General features: G+C 36.4%; 1 long non-coding RNA gene across 11 annotated transcripts in view; it reads left to right on the plus strand.

Annotated features, from left to right (window-relative positions):
- LOC144302647 (uncharacterized) overlaps positions 1-12717 on the plus strand; it is a 115275-nt gene that overhangs the window by 7219 nt on the left and 95339 nt on the right. For 5 of the 11 annotated variants that reach the window (XR_013369604.1, XR_013369603.1, XR_013369599.1 and 2 more), the window contains 2 exons: positions 3863-3987; positions 6809-6881. The exons of 2 other annotated variants lie outside the window; for them this stretch is intronic. This is a non-coding gene — a long non-coding RNA (uncharacterized LOC144302647). Of the gene's footprint in view, positions 1-3862; positions 3988-5030; positions 5126-6808; positions 6882-12717 lie in introns of all 11 variants that reach the window. 4 more of the 11 variants (XR_013369609.1, XR_013369607.1, XR_013369608.1 and 1 more) reach the window with 2 other exon arrangements.

A 12717-nucleotide genomic window follows, 5' to 3' on the forward strand; every position in this document is an offset into this window, starting at 1 on the left:
AGAAAGCAGGCTAGGCACTACTTCAGAAGGGTAAGTGCACATGGTGATGTTGTCATTGAAATGAATTTTAAAGGGCTTTTGTGGCCAATAAAGGCAACTGATGGACCTGTGAGCCAATGGTGTGGGAAGTGTGTATATCCGGAGACATGAATTTAGACTAACTATGCTCATTGTAACAGTGACACTCAACAGTTGTCCAGTTCCCACTTTGTAACTTAAATAGGAGTTCTCTAACGAACACCTATATGCCTGTGAATTAAACCAGCTGCCTGAGGCCTTAATTGCCTTTTTCAAGGGCCCAGCATTGTGCATTCCAAGAAGTGAAATGTGTGTCTTGGTCACTATCTGGAACTCCAACAAGAATAAGGAGTGTCCTGGTGAGGTCTTTTTCTTTATAAGATTTTATTTATTCATAAGAGACACACAGAGAGAGGCGGACACCATAGGCAGAGGGAGAAGCAGGGTCCTCGTGGAGAGCCTGATGCAGAACTCAATCTCAGGACCCTGGGATCATAACCTGAGCCAAAGTCAGATGTTCAACCACTGAGCCACTCAGGTGCCCCTGGTGAGGTCTTATATTATGGCCTTCCAATGCATAATGTCCTTCTTGTGATGCTGGAGGCAGGTAGATGCAGTTAAGATCTGGGATGCAAAGATTCTATGCAGTGAAAGGCTGCTTAGGTGCTTAGGTTGCCTGGAAAAGACGTATTGTTTCCCTTCAGAAGAGAAGGCAAGTTAAAGCTGAGGGACCACTGAAAGGGGCACTGAATATAACATACTAGCCAAATCTATAGAAAGCAAAATATTTGGTGATTGAATTAAATCAGTAATTTTATTAGTTCTGGATATTAGATAATGGAAGTCTTACTGGATGAGATCACACAATAAGGGTGTGGTAATCTGTGAAGTGCCATTCTGTCTTCTTGTGTTTAAGAGCAGGCCAAAGTGAGCTGTTAAATGGAAAAACAGGGAGAAAATCACCCCTTCATTCATTAACTTTTATATAATAAATTTCAATCCTTGAAGTCCCTGTCGTAATTCTCACTGGTTCACGTTAAATATTTTAACTGGATGATCCTTGTATACCATGGCTGGACTGCAAGGTCTTATCCTTGAATAGTGGGTTTCAGTTCCCTACGAGCCTGGGATATTACTCACATAAGCCAATCCCATCCTCCTGTGGGAACTAGGGAGCACCTTACCATTTTGACTCTCCAAAACCTGCCTCCATAGTCCCTGGTTATTCTGTTTCAAAATGCAACCCTATGGCACCCTGCATGGTGCAGTGTCCTCCTCCTCTGGACTATGGGTACGTGGGACTCATAAAACTACTGTCATTCTCATCTGTCCAGTATTGAGTGTCATGTGTTTGGCCGTCTCTGTGGAATGAATAGAAGGCAATTAAATGTGTGTAAAATTCAAAGGAAGAAGATAAGTGGTAGCTATTTCAGTGCAGTGCCAGGCATTGCTGCCACACTCATCATCCTCAGCTTCAGTGTTTCTGAATTCTAGGCCCCAGAGCCTGTGGGCTCTGGGGTAAAGGCCACCAGCTCGGGCTGTGGGGCACACCTATCACGGAGACAGATGGCTGGGTTAGTGGCAGCATAGAGCTCCAACTTGTTAGTCTGTGCTTCAGTCTGTCCTCATGAATCCATTTAGTCCTCATAACTTCTTTGCTGTTTCCATTCTTTGCTTTGCTTTGCTGCAGTTCACCCCCACCTGTCCTTCCTGACTACAAGCCCCCTGACATCCAGCCCCCACAGTACAATCAAAAACCTTACAGGGACTGTTGAACCAGTTCCCACTATTGAGGAAGATTTATTTGCAATAATAAATCATTTGTCCATATGACTCTATGGTTCCACTTCTCTGATCGAATCCGGAATGATTCAGATTTTTCCTAGGATTAGCATACACATTCTCTATGTTCCCTTTTAGCAGTTAATTTCAAGTGTTGAAAATCAATTCAGATTTTTTTTGCCCATTTTTTAATGAGTTAAGTATCTTCTATGAATTAGGAGGTATTTTTAATACTGAATAAAAGTCCTTGTATATGTTGCAAATAATTTCAGTCTGTGGTTTGTCTTTCACATTCACATATTGAGTGTTATTGATAAAGATATTTAACATATTCCAACTTTTTATTTAGGTTTAATGATGTCTATGCTTTAAGAGATCTTTTTCTAAACCAAGTTTTAAAAAAGATTATCCTTGGGATCCCTGGGTGGCGCAGCGGTTTGGCGCCTGCCTTTGGCCCAGGGCGTGATCCTGGAGACCCGGGATCGAATCCCACGTCGGGCTCCCGGCATGGAGCCTGCTTCTCCCTCTGCCTGTGTCTCTACCTCTCTCTCTCTCTCTGTGTGACTATCATAAATAAATAAAAATTTATTTAAAAAAAAAAAAAGATTATCCTTTATCATTTTAAGACATCTTAGCTTTTTCCTTAATATTTCATTCTGAAGTCTACTTTTAAGTATCCATTGTGTGTAGACATGAGGCAGGGTGGGAAAGTTTCATTAGTTGCCTGTGAATGTCCAATTTATCTAAGTACTGGCTATTGAGAAGATGGCTCTTTCCTTAACACTTTGCAATGGCACTTTTGTTATAACCCAAGTACCAGTGTATACCTGATCTATCTTCTGGATTATCTATTCTATTTTTTTCTAGTCTTGTAATACCCTCTTGTATAATTACTGCCACCATCTGTTATTATTGATATACAGTATTTCAAATGTCATTCTGTTCCAATATTTTCTAATTTCCTCTGTGATATTTTTCTTTGACCCATAGGTTTATAAGTTTATTTCCAAACATATGGGTATTTTTCAGTTACTTTTTTGTTCATGATTTCTAGTTTTCCATTGATGACAGAGAGCATGTCCTATATAAATTGAGTCTCCTGACATTTGTTAGGATTTATTGATTTATATCCTGACAAACCTAATGTTTTTAAACATTGACTGTGATCTTGACATGAATGTGTATTTTAGAGTTTGGGTTTGCGATATCAATTATGGCAAGATTAGATTACTTTGATCAATATCTTCAATATTCTCATTAATAATTTGCTTTTCTATGATTACAGATTTATTTTTATTTTTTATTTTTATTTTTTTATTTGTCAGTTTTTGCTTTTACTTGCAGCCATGTTATTCATTGCACACAAGTTAAGAATTTCTATCTTTTTAAATAAATTTAAACATTTTACTATCTGGTGTCTAATGCTTTTGCCTTAAGACTTATTTCAATTGCTGTTAATAAACATATACTAGCTTCCCTTGATTAGTTTTTCCCTAATGATCCTTGGTATACCATGGATCTTTCCCCTCTACCCTGTTCTTCTAAGTTTATTCTGTTTTTATACTTCTTCTTAAAAGCTGTTGCTAAAATTTAACCCTGTATGACAGTCTTTCCTCTTGTAAATGAAGTATTAAGATCAATATTCATAATAGTTACTGGTTATTTGGAGTTTATGGCTAACTTCCTTGTAGCCTTGAGGCTTCATTATTTTTATTGTGTTCTAGAGATTTTTTTTTTAATGAATCCTTTTATGTATTAATTGATGACTAAAGTAATTTCCACTTTCTCCAGGGGCAGTATATTGTTGCTTTTAGTTCAGGCCAGGAGCAAGGTTGGAAGCATTAATAATTCTGATGGATCATCTGCATCCAGTTTCAGTGTTTGTGATAACTTAAAAACAGATTTGAATTCCTGAAATGTCAAAGATCTATTTCCCATTCATATTTTCCGTCATCTTGAACTGCCAACTTATAACCAATGTTTTTTTGGTGGTTGTTGTTTTGTTTTGTTTTGTTTTGTTTTGTTTTGTTTTGTTTTCACCAGAATCTATCTTCCTTTTCAGCTTCTTGGCATACTCTAACTCCATTTGTTAAACCACTAAGGCAAAAGGCTGCTAAAACTGTTAATTTTCTGCAACTCTCAGATGGGGTCATCAGCCCAAAGGAAAAAATATCCCCCAAAGTTAAGGTAAAACTTTTTTCCATTGGGTTGTCTCCATAACCTTATTTAAGTAATATTTGCAAGCAGAATTTTAAAAATACATATATTTAAATTTTTTCCTAGTTATTCTCAGTAACAGATTTTATTTAAATTTGCTAGTCCATAATTACCTGAAGATAAGATTCTGATTTTCTTCTTTTTCCCTGTGCTTAATTTGCTACTTATCCTATCCATTACTGTCTAATTTCATTTGCTTAATTGCTGTTTTATTTCTAATTTTTTGGATCATTTTTGAAGAGCATCTCCACTGTGGTTTCTATTACTTAACCACAGTGGAGATGCTCTTCAAAAATGATCCAAAAAATTAGATTGTATACATTCATATTTTATAATATTAGAAAACTACTATCTCTACTTTTGTGGGGATACTGATTCTCTTGTATTTGACTTCCTTAACTATATCACAATGTATTATTTATGTATTGTTAGTTTTTAACTTCAGTTTCTTTTTTTATTCTTTTTATCCTGTCCACAGTGCCTTCTGGAATCTACTTTAGGCCAGACAGCTTTCACCATTATCAATTAAGTGACAGGCATTAATCTAGGCATTAATCTATATGCAAGAGTTACAGAGATGAATAAAAAGTTATCAATGGTCAAGAAACTTGCAATCTTTTGGAAAAGAAGTGTATGCAACTAAGTATAACACAAATAAGAAGGTATTGAGAATGCCCAAAGTGCTATTGAAGCAGAGGAGAGAAAGCAATTCATTTTGACATGGGGAGCTGGGAAATGCCTCATGAACAGGTGGCAACAGAGTTCAGTAATTACTGGAGATATAATCTTCTTTTCAATCCATGTACCTGCTGTTATGGTTTCTTGGACTCTTTTGCTGACAATGTAAGGGTTTTAAGGCTCTTTTCAGCCCCAACTAAATCTTTAAACACCTTCTAGTTTTAAAACATTCCTCTTCTGGCCTATCGATAGTAAATTTACAACCTACAGGTCAGAACCAAAAGCTTTTCAAAGTGTAATTGACAAATACCAGGAAGCATCTCACTTTATCACAGGAAACTTTAAAACTTCAGCATGAACCTGGCAAATGTGGGGTACTTTGCCTTCAATCAGGATCATTCCAGCTATTTCTCTCAAACTCAGTGGGAAGGTAAGAACAAATTTCATAAGGCCAAAATAATACTAAAAGCCTCTTACAATAGCAGGCAGCAAGCAATACTGAGTCCCACCGTCTCAATATGAGATAAATTTATATCACATGTCAAACCCTAGAACTAATTTTGCAGTACACTAAACCTAATGCAACTTTGTAAAATTCTAAAATTCTTTTTATACAATTCTATTCTGCAATAGCTTTAACCTTTCTTCCCCTCTTACCAGGATTTTTTGCAATTAGGAAAAACATACATTTGCAAGTAATACTTGTTAATTAGACTCATAGATAACATTACCTTTTTTATGTCATTTGTTTATAATCAGACAAATTTATGCATGTTTTTTTTCTTAGTAAATTTTAATTTCTAGACATGGATGCTGATGAAATTATAACTTGCTTTGGTATCAGGCCTATACAGTCATGCCTTGATAATGGCAATTGTACTAAAAAAACATAATAAAGTAATTCATAAAAGATAGATGGGCTGAAAATTTTAATTAAGCAACCCATCCAGAAAAATAATAATATTACTCCTCTAGTTTCACTATAAAGGGCTTAATTTTTTAAACACACACTTTGGGATCTAAATAGCTGTGTTGTTGTCATCACGCTAACTAGCTAGTTTATCAGTTTTTATACTCTGAGGTACTTGAGTAGATTCCTGCAGGCAAAACCCTGTAAATAAGAATAATCTAAAATACAGATATTTAAGTTGCAAAAATGCAAGTTAAAATTAAGTATTTTGTCTTAATTTTTCTTTCTACTGTTTTTTATATTGCATCCTCAGTGTCAAAGAATTTTCATTATTTCCCTAGGTTTTTCAAAGAATAGTTCCATATGCATTCATGGGGAAATAAAATGAATTTGGCTTAATATGAATATTTCTTTGGTAGAGGTGGCATATTCTGGTTTGAAATAACTCTTCTGAAGTATCATCTTTTCAGAATTAATCTTTTGAATTTTTGGAAAAGTACACTGTTTCTCTGCTCTTGAAAATATGTATTGAATATAATTTCATAAGGCAAAATATATATAAAAGCATGCGTATGTGTATTTTTCAAAGTGTATTAAACATCTTATTTGATGAAGTCAAACTATTTTTACAAAGTTTTCCTTAGTCTGTTGTAAGATAAATTATAATTCTGCATCCTTAGGCACATTACCATGAATACACTCATGTCCTAATATTTAAAAATAAATACTAGATTTTACTGAGTAGTTGTAAGGTAATTCAGAATAGGAATCCTTTTTTAAAGCTGTTTAAGCATCACTATGCATAGATTGTGTTTTACTTTCCAGTAGGATAACAAGAACCAGACTTTATTTTTTTTTAAAGACTTTATTTATTTATTCATGAGAGATACAGAGAGAGAGAGAGGCAGGCTCTATGCAGGGAGCCCCATGTGGAACTAGATCCCGGGATTCCAGGACCACGCCCTGGGCCAAAGGCACTGCTAAACCACTGAGCCACCCAAGGATCCCCAAAAATCAGACTTTAAGTGGTGTCCGTGTAATACATAATATAGTTTGATAATATTTGTCACTTTATCCTTTACCTTAATTAGGACAGAAATGTTAGTCTCTGCATACATATTTAGTAAAGATTTATTGGAACTAGATATGTCAAATTCTGTATTGAAAATGTAAATAATTGTCACTGATATTTATTTGGAGTAGATACGAAATCTGGCCTAGCAACAGCAGTGCCCAATGCCTTCATTCCAGCTCTGTCCTCAAAGAAGAACATTAGGTAAGAACATTTAATATTAGAGACAGGTTAGGACATGAGATTCATTTGATCTTATTTTGCAGAAAAACAGGTACCCGAGGGATGGTGGGTAGGAAATTACCCTAGAGATAGAAGAATAAAAAAAAGGAGATATTTGGAAGGCATTTAGTAGAAGGGATCTGTTTTATGGAAAACTAGAATATAAAGGAGGAAGAAGCAGGAAATGACACTCTGGATACTTGTAATTAGGAAAAAAAACATTCTGTTTGCACTCTTGCCAGAAGCTGATCTTTCCCCTGAGGCTTACGCATAATTAGAAGCCAAACAAGACAATTAGAATGTGCAGATTGATATTCTACATAGATCTCTACTTAGCTACTCTTTTGTCTTTTTTCTAGGAAATCTACATATTCATGTTTCAAACTATGTCTTGACTATTTTTTTAGATGTTATCTACAAAATTATTATTTTTAATTTTTTTAGTTTCAAGTTCTTATTTATATTCCAGTTAGTTAACATAGAGTGTAATATTAGATTAACGAGTAGAATTTAATGATTCATCACTTACTTATAACACCCAGTGCTCATCACAACGGATGCCCTCCTTAATATCCATTACCCATTTAACCCATCCCCTCACCGGCCTCCCCTCCAGCATCTTTCAGTTTCTTCTCTTAAGAGTTTGTGTCTTGGTTTTTCTCTTGTTTAATCCCCTAAATCCCTCTGTTAGTTTTCTTATATCCCACATATGAGTGAAACCATATGGTATTTGTCTTCCTCTGACTTATTTCATTTAGTATTTATAATCTCTAGCTCCATCCACATTGTTGCAAATGGCAAGATTTCATTCTTTTTTTGATGGCTGAGTAATGATTCCTTAATGTGTGTGTGTGTGTGTGTGTGTGTATCTCACTTCTTTATCCATTCATCAGTCAATGCACATTTGAGATCTCTCCATAACCTGGCTATTGTTGATGATGCTGCTATAAACATCAGGGTGCATGCAACACTTGGAGTCTATATTTTTGTATCTTTTGAGTAAATACTAGTGTAATTGCTGAGTCATAGGGTAGTTGCATTTTTAACTTTTTGACTGTTTTCCAGAGTGGCTGCACCAGTTTACATTCCCACCAACAGTGTAAGAGGGTACCCCTTCCTTTGTATCCTCCCAAACACCTGTTGTTTCCTGTGTTGTTAATTTTAACTATACTAACAGGTGTGAGGTAGTATTATATTATAGTTTATTTGTATTTCCCTGATGATGAATGATGAGTGATGTTTTCTTGTCATGTGTCTGTTGGCCATCTGTATGTCTTCTTTGGAAAAATGTCTATTCATATCTTCTCCCTATTTCTTAACTGGAATATTTCTAAGGGGATTTTTGAATTGGATAAATTCTTCATAGATTTTGAATAATAACCATTTATCACATATGTCATTGGCAAATACCTTCTTCCATTCCAATCTTTTAGCTTTGTTGATTGTTTCCTTTGTTGTGCAGAAGCATTTATCTTGATGAAGTCCCAACAGTTCATTTTGCTTTTCTTTCCCTCACCTCTGGAGAAGTGTCTAGTAAGGAGTTGCTATGGCTGATGTTAAAGAGGTTGATGCCTATGTTCTTCTCTAGGAATTTGGTATCTCACATATAGGTCTTTTCATCCATTTTGAATTTATTTTTGCGTGTGGTGAAAGAACTGATGCAGTTTCATTCTTTTGCATGTTGCTGTCCAGTGTCTTTAAGACCATATGTTGAAAGGACTGTCTTTTTTCCGTTAGATGTTCTTTCCTGCATTGTTGAAGATTAGTTGACCATATAGTTGTGGGTCCATTTCTGCATTTTCTATTCTGTTGCATTGATCTGAGTGTCTGTTTTTGTGCCAGTACCATACAGTTCTGATCACTACAGCTTTGTAATATAACTAGAAGTCTGGAGTTGTGATGCCTCCAGGTTTGCTTTTCTTTTTCAAGGTTACTCTGGCTCTTTTCAGGGTCCTTTGTGGTTCCATACACGTTTTTGGATTGTTTGTTCTAGCTCTGTGAAAAATGCTGCTGGTATTTTGATAGGGATTACATTAAAGGGTGTGCTTTGGGTAGAATGGACATTTTGACATTTGTTCTTCCAATCCATGAGCATGGAATGTTTTTTTATTTTTTTTATCCTCTTCAATTTCTTTCATAAGTGTTTTATAGTTTTCAGAGTATAAGTCTTTCTTTGGTTGGGTTTATTCCTAGGTAGCTTACAGTTTTTGTGCAATTATAAATGGGATCAGTTACTTGATTTCTCTTTCTGCTACTTGATTATTGTTGTTTAAGAATGCAACAGATTTCTTTATGCTGATTTCATATTCTGTGACATAACTGAATTTATTTATCAATTCTAACAATTTTTTGGTGGAACCTTGGGTTTTCTAAATATAGTATCATATAGCCTGTAAATCATGAAAGTTTTACTTCCTTGATGATTTGAATGCATTTTTATTTCTTTTTGTTGTCTGATTACTGTGATTAGGACTTCCAGTACTATGTTAAATAACAGTGGTGACAGTGGACTCCCTGTTTTATTCCTGACCACAGAGGAAAAACTCTGAGTTTTTCGCCATTGAGGATGATATTAGCTGTGTGATTTTCATATATGACTTTTATGATGATGAGCTATGTTCCTTCTATACTTACTTTGTTGGGGGTTTTTATCAAGAATGCATGTTTTACTTTGTCAAATGTTCAGTATGCATCTATCGAAATGATCATAAGGTTTTTATCCTTTCTTTTCTTAATGCGGTGTATCACCTTGGTTGATTTATGAATATTGAACCACTCTTGAAACCCAGGAATAAATCCCACTTGATTGTGGTGCATGATTCTTTTAATGCACTGTTAAATTCAATTTGCTGGCATTTTGTTGACAATTTTTGCATCCATACTCATTAGGGATATTGGCTTATAGTTTTCTCTTTTTAGTGGTGTCTTTGGTTTTGGAATCAGGATAATGCTGGCCTAATGAAATTAGTTTGGTAGTTTTCCCTCCATTTCCATTGTTCGGAACACTTTGAAAAGAAAAGGTATTAACTCTTCTTTAAATGTTGTGTTGAAGTCTCTGAGAATCCATCTAGCCCGAGTTTGTTGGGAGATTTTTAATTACTGATTTAATTTCTTTGCTGGTTATCAGTCTGTTCATTTTCTATTTCTTCCTGTTTCCGCTTTGGTAGTTTATATGTTTTTAGGAATTTATCCATTTCTTACAAACTGTCCAATTTATTAGCATAAAATTTTTCTCACTGTTACAATTGTATTTCTGTAGTGTTGGTTGTTATTTCTCCTCTGCCATTTGTGATTTTATCTATTTGGGTCCCTTTTTCTTCTTTTTGATAAGCCTGGCTAGATGTTTACCAATTTTATTAAATTTTTCAAAGAACCAGCTCCGAGTTTCATTGATTTGTTTTACTGTTTTTTTCCCTATATTATTTTTGCTCTAATCTTTGATATTTTCCTTCTTCTGCTGGATTTAGGCTTCATTTGTTCTTTTTCCTAGTTTCTTTGTAAAGTTAGGTAGCTTATTTAATATTTTTCTTGCTTCTTGAGGTGGCCTGTATTTTATATACTTCCCTCTTAGGACAACTTTTCCTGCATCCCAGAAGTTTTGAATCATTGTGTTTTCATTTTCCACTTGTTTCCATGTTTTTTATTTCTTCTTTAATTTCATGGTTAACCCATTCATTTTTCAGTAGGATGTTCTTTATCCTTCATGTATTTGTGGTCTTTCCAATTTTTTTCACAATGCTGGTTCTTAGGCACACTTGTCCCAAAAAAAGCAGTATCAGCAGAGTGCGGTGTATGTGGGATTTGGTTTAAGCAGATTAGGCAGCTAGTTTTGGTGCTGTGTAATTTACTGAAGTTAGTTTATGCTGATGGGTAGAGGAGGAAAATGGTGTCAGCCAGCAATTTGTCCCTAGAGAGGGAAGTTTGTGCTTGTTGCTATCAGGGAAGCCCTCCCAGAAAAGCAAATGAATTCCTCTTGTGCATGCTAGGCATTTTTCAGATCACTGTTTTCACACTGTCTGTGTCTGGTTTGCTCCCCTGCCTAGAGCAGTGAAGTGTACTTTGCACTCTATCCCAGCCAGGGTGGCTGAGTTTTAAAACTAAACTTTAGGGACCTAGTGTGGTGGGGACTTGTGCGGGCCTGGAGGAGGGTCTGGGATCAATGCACATTTGACCCAGAAGGGCAGTTACACCAGAGCACAGGAACGTGGGATTTGAAGCAAAGCACACTAAACGGCGAGTGTCCAGGTTAGTCATCCTCAGCAGTTGTCTGCACACCTATAGTAAGGGATGGTGGAGGGAAATGGCACCCACCAGCTCTTTTACCCTTGAAGAGGCAGTGATACCTCTCTCAGATGCCTCCAAGAAGAAAATCTCTCTCAGTGCATTTTAGGTGATCTTCAGGTTATATCATCTGCCCATGGGGTACCTGCCTTCTCTATAGGAGCACTACAGCACCCTCAGGACTCTCTACCTCAACCAGTCTTTTTTTTAAGATTGTATTTATTTATTCATGAGAGACTCAGAGAGAGAGAAAGAGAGAGAGAGAGAGAGAGGCAGAGACAGAGGCAGAGAGAGAAGCAGGTTCCAGGCAGGGAGTCTGATGTGGGACTCGATCCCAGGACTCCAGGATCACACCCTGAGCTGAAGGCAGGAGCTCAACCGCTGAGCCACCCAGGTGTCCCTCAAGCAGTCTTTGAGCCCCACTGGTTGCAAAATCTCACAAAAATCAGCCCCTCTCATTTTCCCCTTCAGTGGCTTTGGAGTAGTGTTCACCTCATACAATCCGTGTGCACTCCAATCTCTGGCCTTTCTCTGCAACCAGGCTCCCTCCCTTCCACATCATTTCTCCCCCAAACCATTGTTTCTGCACTTCCTATCTTCCATGATTTGGCCCCTTCTCTCCTTCCAGGTGTGCAGTTTGTTCTGTTAATCCTCAGATCAATTTCTTGGATATTCCAAATGATTTTATTATTATCCAGATGTGTTTGAGGGAGGAGGCAAGCCTAGGGTCCTCCTACTGCTCCATCATCTTAGCTCCTCCCTACTGATATGATCTAAATCTTAAATTTACTGAGAGTTGTTCTGTGTCTTAAGGTATAATGTGTATAATGTGCACTTGAAAAGAATATATTTTACTGTTTTCAGATGGAATGTCCTGTATATATCTTTTCTGTCCATCTGGTCTAACATGTCATTTAAAGCCACTGTTTCTTTGTTGATTTTCTGCCTGATGTATCCACTGCTGTAATATGGTTCTAAAGTCCGCAATTAGGGATGCCAGGTGGCTCAGTGGTTGGGCATCTGCCTTTGACTCAGGGAGTGATTCCCCAGTGCCAGGATCGAGTCCTACTCGGGCTCCTTGCATAGTGCCTGCTCCTCCCTCTGCCTGCGTCTCTGCCTCTCTCTCTCTCTCTGTCCCTTATGAATAAATAAACAAAATCTTTAAAAAAATAAAAAGGTTCCCAATTATTATTATATTGCTGTCAGTTTCTTGCTTTATGATTGTTAATATTTGCTTTATATATTAGGTTCTCCTGTGTTGCATGTATAACTACTTACAAATATTTTGTTTTCTTGTTGGACTGATGCTTCTATAATTATGCAGTGCTAGCTCTGACTTCTATTTGTCTTTGTTTTAAAGTCTATTTTTCTGATATCGCTGCCCCAGGTTTCTTTTTGCTTTGCTTTGTGTGAAATCTATTTTTACCTTTCACTTTCAATCTGTGTGTATGATTATATAAGAGGTTAGTCCTTTCTAGATAGCGTATGGATAGGTCTTTATTTAGCAACTGCCTTTTGATTAGAGAATTTGGTCCAT

Source organism: Canis aureus, chromosome 31, assembly GCF_053574225.1.
Source record: "Canis aureus isolate CA01 chromosome 31, VMU_Caureus_v.1.0, whole genome shotgun sequence".
NCBI classification, from domain to species: Eukaryota; Metazoa; Chordata; class Mammalia; order Carnivora; family Canidae; genus Canis; species Canis aureus.